The sequence below is a fragment of the Nipponia nippon genome, unplaced genomic scaffold, assembly GCF_047370975.1.
Source record: "Nipponia nippon isolate SJK-2023a ecotype South Korea unplaced genomic scaffold, ASM4737097v1 scaffold_13, whole genome shotgun sequence".
Classification (NCBI taxonomy): Eukaryota; Metazoa; Chordata; class Aves; order Pelecaniformes; family Threskiornithidae; genus Nipponia; species Nipponia nippon.
The window spans coordinates 323,105-340,777 of NW_028262324.1; the positions used below are offsets into that span (position 1 = coordinate 323,105).

The following is a 17,673-nucleotide window of genomic DNA, read 5'->3' on the forward strand; positions in this document are numbered from 1 at the left end:
CATTTCTTCAAGTGAATGTGTGGAGATGGTCAGAGAACAGACAAATTTCTTGTGGGGCTGCCTGCGGTGCTGCTTTCTTGTCCCCCATGTCCCAGCTGGACCTAGGTTAAACACGGAGTTTCTGTGGACTGCAGAGAGGATTTGAGGGGCTTTACATGAATTAACAGTATTCTCTGAAATTACCGTTTTGGAGCTGTTACCTGTGGTAGGACCTTGTGCTGCTTTGCCTATAGTGCTATAGCTGTAAACCCTCCTAATGGTGTGGCTGTTTCCCCTGGGAAAGGCAATTGACATCCGTGAGCATAAACAGCTTTAATGGTGAGATGCATCTGTACTAGAGCTTGGACTGCTCTGTGGGTCCCTGTGGAAGCGCAGCCTTTCATTAGGACAGCCAGTATGTGGGCCTGCGGACAAAGCACAATGTCAGTGCAGCTGGCTGTGAAAATTGGGTGCTGCTGGGATTCAGCCAGCGCCTTTCTGGGGTGCAGCCCTGTCATGGCAGAGCTTTCCGTGCTGCTCAAGATGCAGAAGAGTATCAGGCTTCATCTCTTTCGACTTCACACCTGCTAAGCTGTGACAGAAGATGTCAAGAAGAGTAATGAACAGCTGGGAGATGCAAACCCTCGTTTTTCTTGTGCTTCAGGCAAAAATTGATTGGTGACTTTTTTTATTTTTTAAATTAAAACCTGTAGCTGACTAAACCTGTTTTGCAGTTTGTTAGCAATTGGGCCCTGCCTCTTGTCTCTGGCAGGACCTTGGCAGGAGCTGTGTGGGCCTTGACCTTGACTGCAGCCTTGTGCGCTCCGCAGTGCTGAAAACAAGGGAGAAGGTCCAGGCTGTGGCTGCTCCCTCGAAGGGAGATGCTGCCACAGGGTGCTGCTCTCCTGGGATCTTGGCTGCCCTTTGTAGTCCTGTATTCCCTCAAGAAGGAGGAGCCTTGACCCCTCTGCCTCTCATCTGGTGGGTACCACAGGAGGTGCTTTGGTCATGTAACGTGTTTCCACCTGGAAACACGTCTCCGTGGGCATCTGGAAACTGGGAATATGCAGTTACCTATGAAAACTCAGTACGTATGTGCCCAGGAACAGTCATGGTAAGTCCGAGCCTGTGGTTCTGATGGGCTCTTTATGACTGGCATCATTGATAAAATTAATGAGACTTATGTCTGCCCTGCCATAGAGCTGGCGCTTACTCCTGAGCCTGCTAGAAAGGGGTTGTCTGTTGTTGCAGTCATGTAAGAGCCCTGATATTTGTCTGCTTTGTATGGCTCTGTCCCTCTGCTAAAGAGTAGCTGATAGGACCAGAGGTGGTATGGAAGTTATTTAATGATGACATTGGCAGCTGAGAAGGAATGGATACCTCCACCAAGAAAAGACCAAAGTATTTTTTTTTCCTTTTCTTTCTTATAAAGAAAGACAGAAAACAAAAGGAAATGTGCAGGGGAAAGAAGGCTGGTGGAGTGAGAAGGATGTTGGTCAAAAAGGGGAAGCTGTATCCATACAAGAAGACCAAAAAAGTATATATTTCAGCAGATTACATGTAAAATCAAAATAAGGCAGGCCAAAATAAGACTTTTGAAGACTGAATTTGCCAAATATGATTAATTTTCAAATGCATCAAAAACCTTTTGGAGACAGGCAGCAGAAAAGATTAAGGTGTGAGGGGCACGGAAGATAAAGCCGTCACGCAGAAATCTAAACCATTTTTTGGCTGTCTTCACTCCTGTGGAGGAGCTTTGTAGCTTTGCAAACTACAGGCTCTCTACAAAAGAGCTGTCTGAGAAGTTGCCTGGCATTGAATGTCAGTAGAAATAGCTTTAGAGCAAACAGAGGAACTGATAAGAAACTGTAAGGAACAGATAGTGTTTACTCAAGAGTGCTGTAGAATCTTAAATCTGAAATTGCTGAGATACTTTTGTGTGTATTCTGTTGCTTAAGTGCCTTTGGTATCGCAGAAATTGATGGTGGCAAATACGATGGCATTTTTTAAAAGAGGGGGATCTTGGGGAAATCAGGGAGGTACACATCAGGTGGCTCAATGTCTCTTGCCAGGTGTAACGCTAGGGAAAGGCTGTAGAAAGGATCCTGGGCACCACAAGCTGGTGGGTCTGACCTCTGTGCCTGGGCCTCTGCAGTGAAGAACAAGATCACTGAAGGCATGGCCAAGCATGGCTTCTTAGAAAAGAGTTAACAGGGCTAATGTAAAGGCAAGCCCTGCCTCACGGACCTGCTGGAGCTCAGTGAGCATGTGGGTAGCAGGACCAATAGACTTCATATATCTGGCTTTTCAAACAGCCTTTGACAAGGTTCTTCATCAAAGGCTTTTAAGAAACTAAGTCACCATGGGCATGGAGTAAAGGTCTTGTTATGGACTGAGAGCTGGTGAAAGCATAGGATGCAAAGGGTAGGGCTTAACAGTAATTTTTCAGCATGGGTAAGAGTCAGCAGCGAGGCCCCAGAGACTGGTCCTGGGACTGGTTTTCATCCTGTGAGTGACCTCAGGCATGGAGGGGTGCAGTGAAATCCCCAGGTTTGCAGAGGATCCTCAGTTCCTTCAGGTGGTTGGATACCTCACTGAAGGTGACGAAATCCAGAAGGACCTCACAGAACTGAGCAAGTGGACAAATAAGTGGCAGATGAACTTCAGTGTAGGAAAATGTGGGGTACCCGTAGGGGAAAATTATCTATACTGGGCCTGTATGACGCTGAACCTAGAACTGATGGTTACAGCTCAGGAAGGAGCTCAGTGTCATCATCGGCAGTTCTCTGAAATCATCAGTTCAGTGTGCAATGTTAGCCAAAAAAGACAATAAATTCTGGTCACCATTGGCAAGGGAGATAATAACAAAGCAGAGAGCATAATTTTGACCCCCTGTAACACCTTGGTGCATATCTTGAGGGCTGCACGCAGTTCTGGTTACTGCATCTTGAGAAGGACAGTGGTGTTGGAGAGGCTGCAGAGAAGACAGTTAAAATGACTTGAGGGACAGAGCAGCTGCCTTATGAGGAGAGAGAAAAAAATTTGTGACTATGTGGTTTGGAATAGGAGAAGTCTGGCGTAGCCTATAATCAAGGTATACAAAATCATGAAGGCACTGATTAAGTTGAATGTTATCTACCAAGTCTTGTGGCACTAGAACCAGAGCACTTGATGAAACCTGTAGGAGATTGGTTTAAAGCAGGTAGAAGGAAGTACATTTATTTTCCACAATGTGTGATGAACTTCTGAATTCATTGTGTTGGGGGGTTGTAGATGCAAAAGGCATCAGCAGGTTCAAAAAGCATTTGGGTAAACTTACAGGCAGCCAGTCTGAAACGGATACTAGGAAGAACAGACAGGGATGTGCCTTTAGCATCCATAATACAAGTGTGAATTCTTGGGGAATAAGGAAGAAGATGGAGAGAGGGTATGACTGGGCTCACGTGTTGTGCCTAACAGACCTCTCCTGTTGTCCCAGCTGTAGAAAGGATGGAGGGGCAGTTGGTTTCACTCAAGATGTGTATCTTACATTCTTCAAAGTTTCCAGAAACCAACATTAAGTAGGAACGTAGATAGATAAGACATGTTGCAGAAGAGCCAGCATAGCTTTTGTAGACCGGAATTGAGCCACATGACTCCTTTGGCACTTGGAAGGTGTTTGTGAGCACATGGCAGGGGTGATCTGATCCAGAGGAGTGGTCTAGTGGACCTCTCTAAAAGGTTTCAGCCCTGGGTATCCAAGAAAAGTCCATCATGGGGTCCATGGGTCAGTAAATGCTTGAAAGATAGGCTATGAAGAAGAGGAGTAGACTGTAAGACCTCACAATGGAGGGAAGTCCCTCAGGGAGCCAGGCTGGGATCTCTGCCGCTCACTGTGTTTGTACGTGACCTAGAAAAGGGGATGAAAGCGATGGCTGGGGAAGAGTGTGCCGCAGTCCACGTGCACAGTGATGGGCTCTGAGCAAATGAGGTAAGAAATACTGAGCACTGAAATTCAGGAATGCGGTTGGGGGTAGCAGATGTTTCTGCGAAAGTATCGGCCGGCATTTGGCAGTGCTGCAGGAAGGGAAGAGGAGGTTGTGAACAGCAGGGAGGGGAGCAGAGGACAGAATGAAAAAGTCACGACACCACTGTGGTCTGCTGTCACGTTGAATATTAAGTGAGCGTTAGGTCATCCCATCTCAGAAAAGTTCTTGCTTCTAGCTGCTGGAAGTAGAATAAACGCCTCTGTGTTTTTTATCAGTGGCAAATACTATGTACTGGAGGCAGATGAGGACTGTCTAGGTGGGCATCAAATATAAAGGGAAGCTGAATGTGGTCCAGATCTTTGCCCCAATCCATCAGCTATGCCGTAAGAGAAGGACAGAGAGAGCACTACCCGCTTTGATGTCTTTCTGAATTTGCCCCTTTTTTGCTGCCTTCCTTGCCACTGCTGAAAGTGAAAAGCTCAGTTTTGGACTGAACGCAGGCTAATAAATGCTTGGGTTTTTGGTGACAGAAAACAAAAGGAACTTGTTTTGGGCACCAAATCAAAAACTAAATTGTTCTCACACCACTGTTCGCTGTTACCATGTATAGCAATTACTGCCATGGCAACAGATATTTTCAAGATCCAGCCAAGATCTTCCAGGGCTGCAACATAACTTCTGATACTTGCTCATTGTGGAGCTATTAATAACTGTGTTTTCCCCCCTCGTAGCCAGGAAGTTTCTTCTTCCTCATGTACCAAGTACAAGGGATAAGCTCATTTTAAATCAATTGTGGGGAGAAGTGACACTGGGGACTTCCTGGATTTTTTTTTTTTGTTCTGGAGATCCTGTCTAGTGCTGCCAGCTCTGCAGCCACCTCCTGAGCTGAGCTGGACTGTCTCTCTTGTGCTATTTATAAGAAAGCCCAGCCTGAGTTTTTTTTATTCCTTTTCTTTTGTTTTTGTTTTTTTCTTTCCCTTAAACCAGGACAAACAGATGACACATATTTACTCTTCCAGCTCTGTACAGAAGCTTAAGTGTTTATTTCAGGCTGACTTGGTCAAGGGGAGAACCTGCTGCCAATTAAACATGATCTGGGCCAGGCTCTGGTCTGCACGATTTCTTTACTTATCTCCTGGTCATTTAAGCAAGATAAACCCTGTGTATTCAAATTTGTGGTTAAACTGTTCTTGGCAGTAGTTGAATTTAGCTATGGTTAAAACCCCCAAGTGCACATCCACCTTTTCCTAGCTGCATTAGCCTGCCTGTATGTATCTCCTTTGAGTTGGAAACGTGTCAGAAATACCACCACCAGGTCTTTTAGCACCTGATTGAGGAGCTGTGGAAAATGTGGGACTTGGGCTTTTGCTCATGTTGGTGGTTCTTCTTGAGCCTGAGCACCTGTGATGCACTGCGATGGGTAAGGACCAGGGTTGTCAGTCTGTCCCCAGCTCTGCTTCTGGTTGTACACAAGTCACAACTGTGCAGTCGTCCAGTTTCATCCCTCCAGAGGAACGAGTTGTTTTGCCAGGCCAATCTCCTCTCCCCAAGGGAGTTTGCTTTTCTGCTGCAGAAGTGCAGCTATTAACTGTAAAAGCCTCCCTGCCCCCTTTCTTCGCCAACTTGAGAGTTAAAAGGAAGACACTCTATGAGCACTCTGGTTTTCGTTATTTTCTGGTGCTCTCAACTCTTGCAGCTTCTTCTGATGTCACTGTCTTTGACATCACCCTTCCTGAGATCTCCTGGACCTGCTGGATTGACAGCCTACTGTCATAACAGAGAGAAAAAGATTTAGTGAAAACACAGAATCTTTTCTCCTACCAACATCCCTGGGGAAGCTGAAGCAATGAGCATATGCCCTGCAAAAAGTTGGTCCAAGGCAAGAAATAATTGTCATGTCTGCAGGGAGTGACTGCATCCCTTTTATTGCTGCTCTACCTGTTTCTCGGGAGGGTCCGTTGGATGCGGTACCACTGGAGGCACTGCCAAGGGTTGCGGCTCCCTGGGGAGGCAGCACACGCGATGTGGGAGTTCAGCCAAGTGAGCCTGGCTGGGTTGGTACCGGCTCACGCAGCCCAGCTGGTTTTTCTTCTGGACATCTCCAAGAAACCACTGAGACCCTTTTGGAGAGCCTTTCGTGTCTGACAGTTATTCACCAATAACTGGCTTCTTGCGGACTCTCAGGAAGGTTAATCTCACCGTTGTTTCTATGACATGGTGAGAGCAAAGGCAGATTTTGGGCTTTAACTAATCACGCTTTGTTCCAACATGCGAGATTGCAGAGATGTTCAGTTTTAAAAAGGCTGTGACTGTGTTTTAAAGCAAGGTTGAGCAACTCAGTCTTTGTTTCTCGTTAAATCAAGCCAGATCTTGCTAATGACAAAGCACCAGAACTATACGTAACTAGTATTTTTGTTTATTTGGGGTTCGGAGGTGTTACTATAGTCACTGCTAATCTTACAGACCTAAGTGTGTAGCCCACAAAGCAGAGGTTGAAATACAGCTCACGGGATGTGACTCCTACCCACACCGTAATGTTTGAGACAATCAGGAAAAGAATGTCAGTTTGGGGCAACACTTAACACGCCTTTCCTTTCGGAGGAAGCTTTTTTCATTGTTTATTACATGAGAATTAAAAACAATGGAAAAAGTCAAACACGGGCTGTGTTTTTCATCCCAAACTGCTAATTCACTCATCAATGGGTGAGCTTTTCAGAGATCGAGGTGTGTATGGAGCAGGGAACCGTGCACTGCTCCGCGGGGCAAGCGTGTGGGAGGGGGAAGCTCGGGGGCTGTGGGAGGGGACTGATGCTGTGTGGTCCAGTTCGTTGGCTTTGCAGCATCCTTACTCTGTCACGTCCAATGCGCTTTTCGTTCAGTGATTCCTATAGGCAAAACAAATGTAAGAAATTAATTTCTCATGGAAAAGAGGTTTTTGTGCTTATTGTTTTATGAAGGGTTTATGAACTCTGTGGCTGAGGTTTTGGGCTATTTATTTACTGCCTCTCTTCCCTTGCCAGAGGAAATTAGTGTACTTTGGGCTGGGGAAAATGATGACTCTGAAACAGCTCCTCTGCACGGAGTCCCGTTGGGATGAGTTTTCTGATGGCAGCTCGGGGCGCAGGGGAGTTATTCGTTTGCGGACTCTGTGTTTCCTCTTGCCTTTGACTCGCTGCCAAATTCCTCTGCCATCCCGGCATTGTAGCAGTTAACTTGAGTCATGCTTAACAAGCTTGGACAGCTAATACTTTCAAGAGCTTCTCTGCATTTGTTCGTGCTTAGTTTTTTCAACAGAGTCGGCAGAGACAGCTGCAGCTGGAGAGATTTGCCAAAGAATGAAATGGCCTAAAAAAGTTGTGATGAAACACTGTTATCTTTGTTTTATACTTTTAGCCACCAGTGTCTTGTGGGCTCTGCTAGCTGAGAAATAACCCCGTCCCTTGCAAACCGCGTCTGTGTTGTGCATGAGTTTTCAAGGGATTCTGTGTTTCAGCTAATAAATGACTGGCAGCCCTTTAAATGAAGAGAGACAGAGGGCCATTATTTTGCTAATGCCGCGCATTTAGGAATGTCGCTGCTTCAGATATGTAGCTTTGCAGACTGGTGCTTGGAAGCCTTATGCTCTGTGATCCGGCTGTTTGTAGGGAGTCAACAGCTGGCACCCTCGGTGACACCGGGCGTTTGTGTATGGCCTTGCCTTGCAGGTGCTCCACCCTGTAATTACAGCCTTGGTCTGCTCCTGCCCACCACCGCTGCCAGCTTCTGCGCCTCCTTTAGAAAAGCTGAAGTTGTGGTGGGTTTTTTATGGTCTGGTGGAGTTATTTTAGACCTGAGGTGGGTGTCTCAAGAGGTTCTTTCAGTCCCCGTCCCTGCATGCTCTTGCTAAGGCAGCTGCTCGGTCCCAAGGTACCAGCTCATGGGTTTCCCTTTTCTGGTTTTGTAGGTTTCTTTTCTGTTCCTGTCTTCCCAGTCTTCGTCCACCGACACAATTCAGAAACCTCTGTAAATGTTTTCTCCTTGTTGCTCAGTGTTCCCTTGTGTAGCAAACAAGCATCTCTGTGCCTGGTGTAAATGAGCCTCTGGCACTTGGCTGTTTGCTTTGCTCTGTCATGGCTGCTGTGGGCTCTCCTCTTCAATGAAGATGGTATAAAAATTCTTCTTCCCCTCCTATATGGGGAAACTATATGCCCTGTAGCACTGCAGCATGTTTGTGGCCGTGCAACACCTCGCGTTGTTTCGTTAAGCCCAGGATGATCTATTTGTGCACAGAAATGATGAAAATCAGTTGGCTGCAGAGTTAATGCTGCAGAGTCGTGTTCCTCGTGCAGCATGAGTGATGTCGGCTGCTGCTGGGGTGGTGGAGCAGTTGCTGGGTTTGTGTAGTGGGGCAGCTTTTCCAGAACAGCTTCTGATCGTGGAGCCTCCTGTTCCTGGGCTGCTTTCCTTGGCATTGACCAGCTGAGACAGCAGCTGCAGGGACCCTGGCTGCAAAGGCTTTGTGGCAATGCTGGGAGGAATCCCTGAAATCAGTAGTGGTGTTATAGGAGGCTGTGAAGAGTAAATATCAGTCCTGAAGCAACTGGGCAGCAAGCTAGATAAAGCAGGACCTTTGTCAGTAATTCCTAGAATGACAGAGAAGGCAGCGGGTGCTGCTGTGTCCTTGAAATAGCAGGGATATCATCTGTGTGACATTACTTGCTTTGGTGTAGGGAGAGCACTTGGCATGTGCTGCTTCTCCAGGGCTCTGGGCTTTTGCTGTTCATCCTTTTGGCAGGTGCATCTTTTCCACCTCGTTCCTGCAGCTGTATCAGCATGACACTCTTGGCCCTGGGCACAGACTTGTCAGTGTTGGGAAATGTTGCCCTGCTTAGGTCTGATTTACTTCTCTTCGGCGGCTGGCAAGAGGTGTAGGGGATTTAGAGGTCCATGGAAACAGAACAAGCCATGTTCAGCTTTCTGGTCACTGACCAGGGTTTCAATCAGCAGGTAGCTCCGTGGTGCTGGGGCTCATCAGGAGGGCACGAGACTCATGTGCGGGTTCTGGCCCTGTCCCTTCCTCTTGCCGTGTCTGTCCCCTTGATAAAAATGGGAACAGGCCTAATTGTAGGGTTACATTCATAAGAGCTGGGAGGTTCTTAGGTTCTTTGAGTCCCATCTTGGGCAGACCCTGTATGACTCAGTGCCAGCACACACTCCCAGAGGTAGATAAAGCCCAGCTCTGCTCCAGCTGGAAGCATCTGTCTTAGCTTGGTGTGACCCAAGAAGACGTAAGGAGAAAGCAGATGTGTGACCTTGGGTACCTCACTGTGGAGATTTGCACTCCTGAAAGGATTCGGCTGGTGCAGCTGGCGATGGCCTCATGTGAGTACCTGCTGCCCCTGCTGGTGGGGCCATGGACGGGTGGGATGGCTGCAGTGACACTCATCAAGCTGTGCTTATGGCATACATGCCTGTACAAATCCTCCCTGAAATCAGGAACATTGCCTCTGGGGGCAATGGCAAGGTGTCAGGCTGCTGCCCTGGGGCTGAGCTTGGGATTCCTCAGTGGGGCAGCACCAGGGGATGGAGGGAGGGCAAGATACATCCCAGTCGTGGTGGTCAGTTGTTGCTGAACTCGCAGGTTGTCCCGTAATGCCTTCACCTAAGCAGCTGTGAAGTGTTTCCTTTCTAGGGTATTGCTAAAATTGAGGTTTTCCCATGTAAATCTGGTTTGTTGGGGACAAAGTCTTGTTATGCGCATGTCGAGGAGAGATGCAGTCACCATCAGAGCATGGTGCCGCTGGTATTGCTCCGAGTCCTGGTGGCAACGGACCTGACCGTGTGTCCTGGGATTGATGCAGCCTGTGGCTGTGCAGGTGGTAGGACAGCACTGAGCTGCACCAGACCTCGGCTCCCCTCCAGGGCACCCCGTGCCCCCTGGGCAGGGACCGTCCGGCTGGCACCGAGCCTCCCCCGCAGCTGCCTCCCCTCCAGCAGCTGGGATTTGGATGGGGCTGTGGATCTATGCAGCACATTTTGGAAGGAGAGAGAGGATGAAAACTGCCAGTACTTTCCCCCCCCGCCTCCTGAAACTCCCAAATGCTCAGCCCTTAAAAGGAAAAATGGCTCTGCTGAAGCCTTCAATGAGCTTAGGAGGTGCCACTGCGTCTGGGGCAAAGCAGAGCTTTATGGAGGCTTTTTAAGGATTGGGGGTTTGGGCAGTGCTCTGACGTGCAAAAACAAGTAACTCCAGCCGTGGTGGCAGGAGAGATCCAGGGGATGCCATGGCGGCAGCTTGAGGTCTGGACAGGTTATCCAGGCAGATCCTGTAGCCCAAGGAAACTGGCTTGCTGCTCTGTTGTGGCCTGGGGCTCAATCTCTACAAGGGATTTTGTTCCCTAGTCACATAAAACCCCTGGGTTGGCTGGGACAGATACACAGGAGAGGCTACCTGGCCGGATCCATGTCCCTGGCCAGCTTTGGGGACCCTTACAAAGAGCAGAGGGAAGCACCTGTAGCCTTTCTGATGCTGAATGCATTTTGACATCTTACGTCTTTCACCTTCTGCCCAGGCTGCCGTGGCCACATCTGGTCTCTGGCCATGATGCAGTCCGAGGTGTTCACCCTCACCGACAATTTGGGGACAGAGAGAAGGAAGAGGCCCTTGGTCTCCAAGGGAGCAGCAGGTCCTTTCCCCAGGCATAGCAGCTAGCCCTGCTCTGTACCTCCAACAGAGGAGCTGTGGCAAGAGCCTGTGCTTACCCCGGCTGTGCAGGCGCAGACAGAGCTATGCCCAGTCTGTATCGTCAGGATTTTTAAAAATGGGAGTGGATTTTACTTCTCCCGCTGCCCTCAGGTGCAATTTCCTTTAGTGTTGGTCTGTGCAGTCCCCTGGCAACTGTGCCTACATCTCTGGTACCTGAGGCTCCTCCTGCTCTGTTAGTGCCCACCCAGCAGTGCTTTATGCTCTGTCCTAAAGCCGTGAAAACGAGGATGTTTCTCCTCTTGTGGAGACCCCAGGAAATCTCAGCTGTGTCTTGAAAATCCTTGTCTCTTACTTCTTTCTCTCTGAGACAGGATTTTGGAGGAATCTGCTGTTAATTTTGGCGCTGCCCTGACCCACTCCCGAGGGATGAGCTGCCCCATTGCCCTCACTTCTGCTCTGGAGCCAGGGTGAACCAGGAGACTCACAGCAGCAAGATGGGAGCTGGCAGTGCTGGCATGAGGGCTGGGGGAAAGTTTGGGAACAGCCAGGGAACAAGCAAGAACCAGCATACGTGCTCAGGCTTTGAGCAATTGCAGCCATTTGTTCTATATTTTCACAGTCTGGTCTGTCTCCTGTGAAGCAGAGGTTGGTTTGTTTGCACAATGCTTATTTTCGGAAGCAGGGGAGTTTTAGGAACAGGCTGATATTATGTTTATTTTAGTTCCTCTATAATTTTTGTTAGAAGGATGCATGTGTGTTCAAAATAAGTTCAGATATATATGTGTGGGGAGAGGGTTGTTTTGGGTACTTTTTTTTTTTCCTAAGATCTAAATTACAGCTTTTCTGGACTTGGCTGAGAGAAGGCAGTGAATAAAGCCTAAATTGACTGAGTCAGCTGGTGGAGCATTGCCGCAAGGAGCTGGTGCTAGAGACCTTCTTGGAGGCCCTCTGCAGCTCCAGGATACAGATGAGCTTTACAGCCTTCTTGGAGGCCCTCTGCAGCTCCAGGATACAGATGAGCTTTACAGCCTTGTCCTGGCTTTGATGTGCAAATCTGAGTGACTTGGAGCCACCCGGGGGTTGCACTTTATTGCTCAGCATCTGTACTGAGCAAAGTTTTTCTGAGGGGAGTCTGTCTGACAACCCACCCAGTGTGCTGGAGTGGCTTTGCCCATCATGCAGAAGGTGAAGGGGCAAGCACAATCCTCTTAAAAAAAGCTGTGCTGATGTTGGGGTGCTTGAGCACAGCCTGGGCTGCTCTGCAGCCAGCCAAGAGCCTGGACCTGCAGAGAAGCAGCAATGGCAGCAGCTTCAGTGCCTCTGGGATGGTACCCACTCCCTGTTCCTTAACTGCTTTGCCTTGGTCTGCTGCTGGGGCCTCCCTTTGGAGCACTTGGGGTTGTAAACATAGCTTCATTCTCCATAAGGCTGTTCCTGCTCCCTGTCATGGGCCCCTCCTCCTACGCTCCATTAGCAGCAAACCAAGGAGGCTCTGAACTCCCTGTCTCTGTAGGACAGGTCATTTCAGATGCCTGTCCCCAGCACCCCAGCCGCTTGTTGCAGCAAGGAGCCCTGGATCACACACACGCATCCCTGCCTCTGGCCAGTGCCACAGTGTGACCGGTCTCCGAGAGTTGTACTTTAATCTGTGTGTGTGCCTGATGGCTAAACTCTTTGTTCCTTGTCCTCAAGGAGGACCACTTCATAGGCACTTAGTCTTGACCTTGACACATCCTCAGTTAGATGACCTCTGATGATGGGATCTGCCCGGTCCTGGGGCCTCACCACCTCCTGGGGCTTTGCAGAGGCTTCAGCAGCCCTGGCTTCGAGCCGTAGGCAAAGAACTGCAGCTCTTCATGCAAGGACACAGCAAGGTGGCTGCCCCATGCAGGGTGTGGTAGCAACACCTTGTCCATGCAAGGTATGGAGATGGTGTAAAGGGAAGCATTAACGCTCATAAAGGTCATGTTGGCCTATGGCCCCTCAAGTTCTTCAGTCTTCTGCTGTCCAGGAGGGTCCCCTGTCCTCAGAGTGAGGCTGTCCTTCTGTGATACTAAACACGAGAGCATACACTGTTTCCTGGAGGAAGAGCTTAATTTCCCACTGCTTTTATTTGACTTGGGGCCATCTTTGAGCATGCTGCAGGCTCTCTTTGAGAGCATTAGTCTTCAAAAATCCCACTTGGTATGCAGTCATGTTTGGCCAAGAAGGACTTAGTACTGCCCCAGCTCTCTGCAGGGCTCATCCTGAAGAAGGGAAGTGGGGGAAGGAGGTGGGATCTTGGCCTGGAGCATGGGAAGTCCAAAAATCACAGGACATGGAAGTGAAATGGGGGATCAGGGTGTAAGAGCTCCCCTTGCAGCCACGTAGAGGGGTTTGCTTGCAGCCTGGTGTGAAGCTCCCTGAGGCAGGGGTTTCCCTGTGGCTTCTCTTGGGGCTCTCTTGCCCTCAGCAGGTAAATGTCTCCTCGAGTTGGTGCTGAGCAGCATGCGCAGGTAATGAGTGGAGTGAAGGCTTCATGCAGAGGGCTGGGTGGTCACATCACGCTGGTCTCAAGCTAACAGCTCCAGTGGAAAAAACATCTACTATCCTTATCTTTGGATGGCCTCGTGAAGAACTTCCAGCGTCCAGGGACCGTGCTCGGCTGCCCGGGCTGCGGTGTCACTTGGGTGACAGTGGCAAGAAAACCAGTTCTCATGTGGAATAGTGGCTGTTCAGCTTCTTGGGGTTTCTCAGTTCTTCCTGCAAGTGACTCTTCTCCTGTATCTGGTCCCTTCCATTTCTAGTCCTGCTCCCTTCTCTTTAGTTAAAACAATTTTATTCTTTCCTGGACTCATGCTAACATTTATAGTCTTTGTGAGAAGATCCAATGAAGAGATGCTAGCAGAATGCTCTTTCAGGCCAAAATACCCTTTTTTAAGAATGATTATTTTTAATTCCCAGGCTTTGCCAGGCAGAGGTGGCAGGCAGGAGGGACCCAAGTTGTTTTTGAAGGAGCAAAGTTTGCAGATGTCCATCACCTCTGTCGTAGAGGCTGGCAGGACAGAGCGCAGCAGCTTGGCCTCTTACCTGCTCTGTCTATACAACACTTCATAAAAAAACAAGCTGCTGGCCTGTGAGGGCTAAGCCTTCAGGTGGGAACAAACCTGTCTGCCCATGTGAGATGCAATGGTGCACAAAAAGCCCTACGTTTCCTCCTGCTCTTTGCATGCCTAGTGCACCATCCCCCCGCGCGGCACCTCGCTGCTTGGGGACCCGGCCCCCTGCCATGGCCCTGCCACCCAAAAAATCAGTGTGCTGAGGAAAGTCACTTTGCAGTCAAGTGGGTCTCAGACCACTCGGCGTGAGTGGCTGGAACTGTGGCCTATTTACAAGCTACGCGGTGTCAAAAGTTTTTGTGTAGTTGCTCAGGACACAGAAGAAACTCCTGAAATCTCTCTGGTGATACAGGAGGGTGCACACTGGAAATGTGGGTTTGTTTTTGGAAGCAAGTGGGGTTTTTGTTGAAATTGTTCTGTGTTGCAGGCTCTCTGGTGGCTGGGTTAGTTCCCTGTCACTGCTGTGATTCCGACGGGCTGTGTGTCCCCACGCTCGGGCTGTGATGGGGTTTGGTCTGGGTTTGCAAACTGGGCCTGCAGGGAAGTCCTGCACCTGGGGACGCTGAGTCCCAAGAGATGAGATGGACTGAAAGCACCTCAGTGATCCTGCTGGTGTGACCAGGCACCGCTGTGCTGGCAGGAGTGGGTGCATGCTCTGTGGCTGCTGCGTTGCCCAGCGCTTGGAGCTGAGAGGATGGGGAAAAGCATTATTCAGACCATTCCCAGGAAACTACTTCTTTAACCCCATGAAGGGGAGTTGGAATTAATTTTTTTTTATGTCCAAGTTATGGCCTTATCTCTCGGCAATCCTGGGTTTATCACGTATTTCCAGAGTTCCTGATGTTATGTTCAAGGCTTGTGTGGCAGCCCTTGGCTGGCCCTGCTCCAGGAATGTGCTCCTTGCTTTTCCTTTTCTTTCTTTACATATGAATGTGATTGTACCAAACTCTTTGGTATTTCAGTGTGTTCTGTGCAGACTTTTTCCCTGAATAAACTCCACCTCAGTCATCCTCAGCCCCTCAATTTTAGGGGAGCAAAGAGGTCACCAACGCAAGTCATCCACTTATGTGTCTTTGCACGCAAAGATAAATGTCAGCTTGTTATAAACGGAAGACTATAGTTAGCAACACACGTTTGGTTGTGGCCAAGTGCCATGAGAAGAATTCGTTATTTTCAACAGCTTGTACTTAACAGAAAATAGCTGACCTCTCCTCTCTCCTGAGGAGCAACAGCACTGGTAGAGCAGTTGGTGTTTCAGCACTTTGCTAATCCAGTTGCTGGCAAAACAGATCAAAACAAGTGTGCTCTTGAAAGTTAAAAAGGATGATCATTCAACTGTGTCTTGGTCGCTCAGCTGGGTCTTGCTGGTTTTTTGGTTTTTTTCCCCTTGACAAGCACATACTCCATAACTACCTCCTGTCTTTCTCCCAAGCTCGTCCGTGTGTGCATTTCTGTGTTGCTTGGGGAGGTCCTGCCCCACCTGCTTTCCTCTTCCAGCCCTTCCAAGGCCTGCTGTCCTCCTCCCCTGCCCTTCCCCTCCCGAGGGCAGCGTGCTGTGCCCCCCTACCTTTGGGTGAAGCCCCCACCTTTCAGCACCAGCAGCAGCTTCTCCCCACCTGAAGCTGCCAGTGTGCCACCTAGGTCTAAGTCCCGTTTTTAGTCCCCTGTGCCCCTTTTCCTATTGACTGCCTGTCCTTCTTGTGAAGAGTTGTGGTGCTCTCAGAGGTCACTGCTCCTCTTGTGTCCCCTCTGAGCTGTATCTCAGACCCTCTTTGCCAGTTCCTTGTCCTACTGTGCTTCTTTCCTGCTGTCTCCGTGGTCCTGCTCATCTTGCTCTCCTCCGAGCACCGCTGGGCTCTGCTGCTGCCCTCGTTTTCCCCTTTTATGGCCTGTTTATAGATGACACCTCTTTGCAGTTGACAACGCCCTTGATAACAGCAGGGACTTGCTGATATTTGTTCCTGTGCCTATAGTTTGACATTGCAACTGCATGGAAATAATCAGGCTGGCTTTGTGATTCCCACCCTGAGCTGTGGCTTGGGGTGCTGGTACGGCTGTTTGTATTGCACCTTCAATCAAATAGGGGAACTGATCTAGTTTTGACCAAAAAATACCAAACGATAAAACAGATGTTTTCTGGACATAAGGTTTTCCAAGTGGGATACACACTCAGGCATTCTCTTGGCAGTGCCCTGCCCTGCTCTGGCAATGGTGGGAGCCCCGCAGGAATCTGTGCCATGGGGAAAGGTGGTGTGCTCTGCTCCCAGCTGCTTGCTGGACCAGTGTGAATGGTCATGGTGGTAATAGCCTGTGCCGGGTGAGCTGATCTGGCTGAAAATGGACCTATGCCACAAAAAAGTGGCTTTTACCCAGATCAGCTTCCCCAGCCAGCCTGTCTGTGGTAGCCTGAACATCTGCCCTCCGTGAGGCTCTTGGAGGTCAGCATTGCATGGTAGATGTCGTGGCGGGGAGAATTGCACCTTTTCAGAGGCAGTTCAGGTTTATTTTGGGTTTAACTGACATTGTACCTATCAATTTTGCATCCTTGAAGAGTCAAGGAGCAGCCTGCTTTTTAGGGGTGCATGCCAGACTGCTCAGCATTGAATACACCCACGGTTTTCCTAGTGGGGAGGCGTGATGTGCAATTAAATCCCCTCCCAGACTTGCCAGGTGGGAGGGGACACACTGCCCTTCCCCAGAAGGCCAAGGCAGAGCTGAGGGCTGCACTGCCCTGCTAGCAAACACCTCCTCTCCCGCAACCGTGCCAGCGAGGCACTGGGAGTCCAGGCTGCCATTTCGGACACTGCAGTGCTGCCACCATCAACCCAGACCCCTCTGAGGAGCCACATGCTAGCAGCGGAGATTGCGCAAGAGGGATGCAATGGGATCTTCCTTCTCCAGCTGCTTCTCTGGGAATGGCTCCTGCTGCCATGCCCTTGCCAGGGCGAGCCCCTGAGACACTGGGCAGGAGCGGGTTTCAAGTGTGTCCCTGGACCTGTCCTTTTCATATGCCTTTTATTAATAATGAAAGTAACTGGGGTTAAATAGGACCTCCTTCCTGCAGCCTCCACTGACACAGGGCAGAGGAGGAGGCTGAAGGGCCAGGACTTGGGGGATGCGAGGAGGAGCTGGGGGGCACATGTAGGTTTTATCTCTGTTTTCAGCTGAACACTCAAGCATGCTGCCGGGGGTGGCATCACATTAGTGGCAGCATCTCTCCTGCGCGGGAGGAGACCTTGCTGGGGTTTGCACCTCCTTCTTCTGTTTACCTGGGCCAGCCAGAATGGTTTTGGCTGCAGTATTGTGGAGGCATTGGCTTTGCTGAGCTCCTCTGCTTTCACCCGGGCCAGCTTTTTGGGTTAGGTGGGTCGGTGTTAAAGGCTGACGTGCCATGCATGAGGACTGTGCAGCCCAACACCTCTGTTGCCACAAAACTGTTGCACTGATCTGCCTCAAAACCAACCCTACAGCATTACCCGCGTTGCTTTCTGGCTGAGCCCTGGGCTGGAGGGGCTTCTCTGGGGTTATGGATCAGTGGCAGGCTGTGCCTGTTCTTTGTGTCACCTTACATGCAAAGGGCCACCAAGGGCTTTGTCCCATCAGCCAGGGGAGGAGGGGAAGAGCTTGTGATGGAGATGGTCTCGTCCACCAGTCACTCCCTGTATTTATCTTTTGGGCAAGTAGGTGTGGGCTTCGAGCAGGGACTGGGTGACCCAGAGGTCCCCTCCAGCCCCACAACATGTGAGCCCTGGAGGCAGGCACTCACATGAGCAGGCTGCCTGCATTGTCAGGAGCCAGGGCTGCATCTTGCCAGGTGCTGGCACTCCTGCAATCGTGCCAGCCCTTGATGTGAGTTATCAGATCATCAGCAGATGGTGCTCGCCTGCCCCGTGCCACTTGTCCCAGGCTGGGACATTGGGGCTGGGCGGGGGCTGACCTCCCC

At 49.9% G+C, this 17,673-nt stretch overlaps 1 protein-coding gene across 1 annotated transcript in view; it reads left to right on the forward strand.

The window, feature by feature from the left end:
* LOC104019961 (rho GTPase-activating protein 39) overlaps positions 1 to 17,673 on the forward strand; it is a 53,536-nt gene that overhangs the window by 8,934 nt on the left and 26,929 nt on the right. The window lies entirely within an intron of this gene.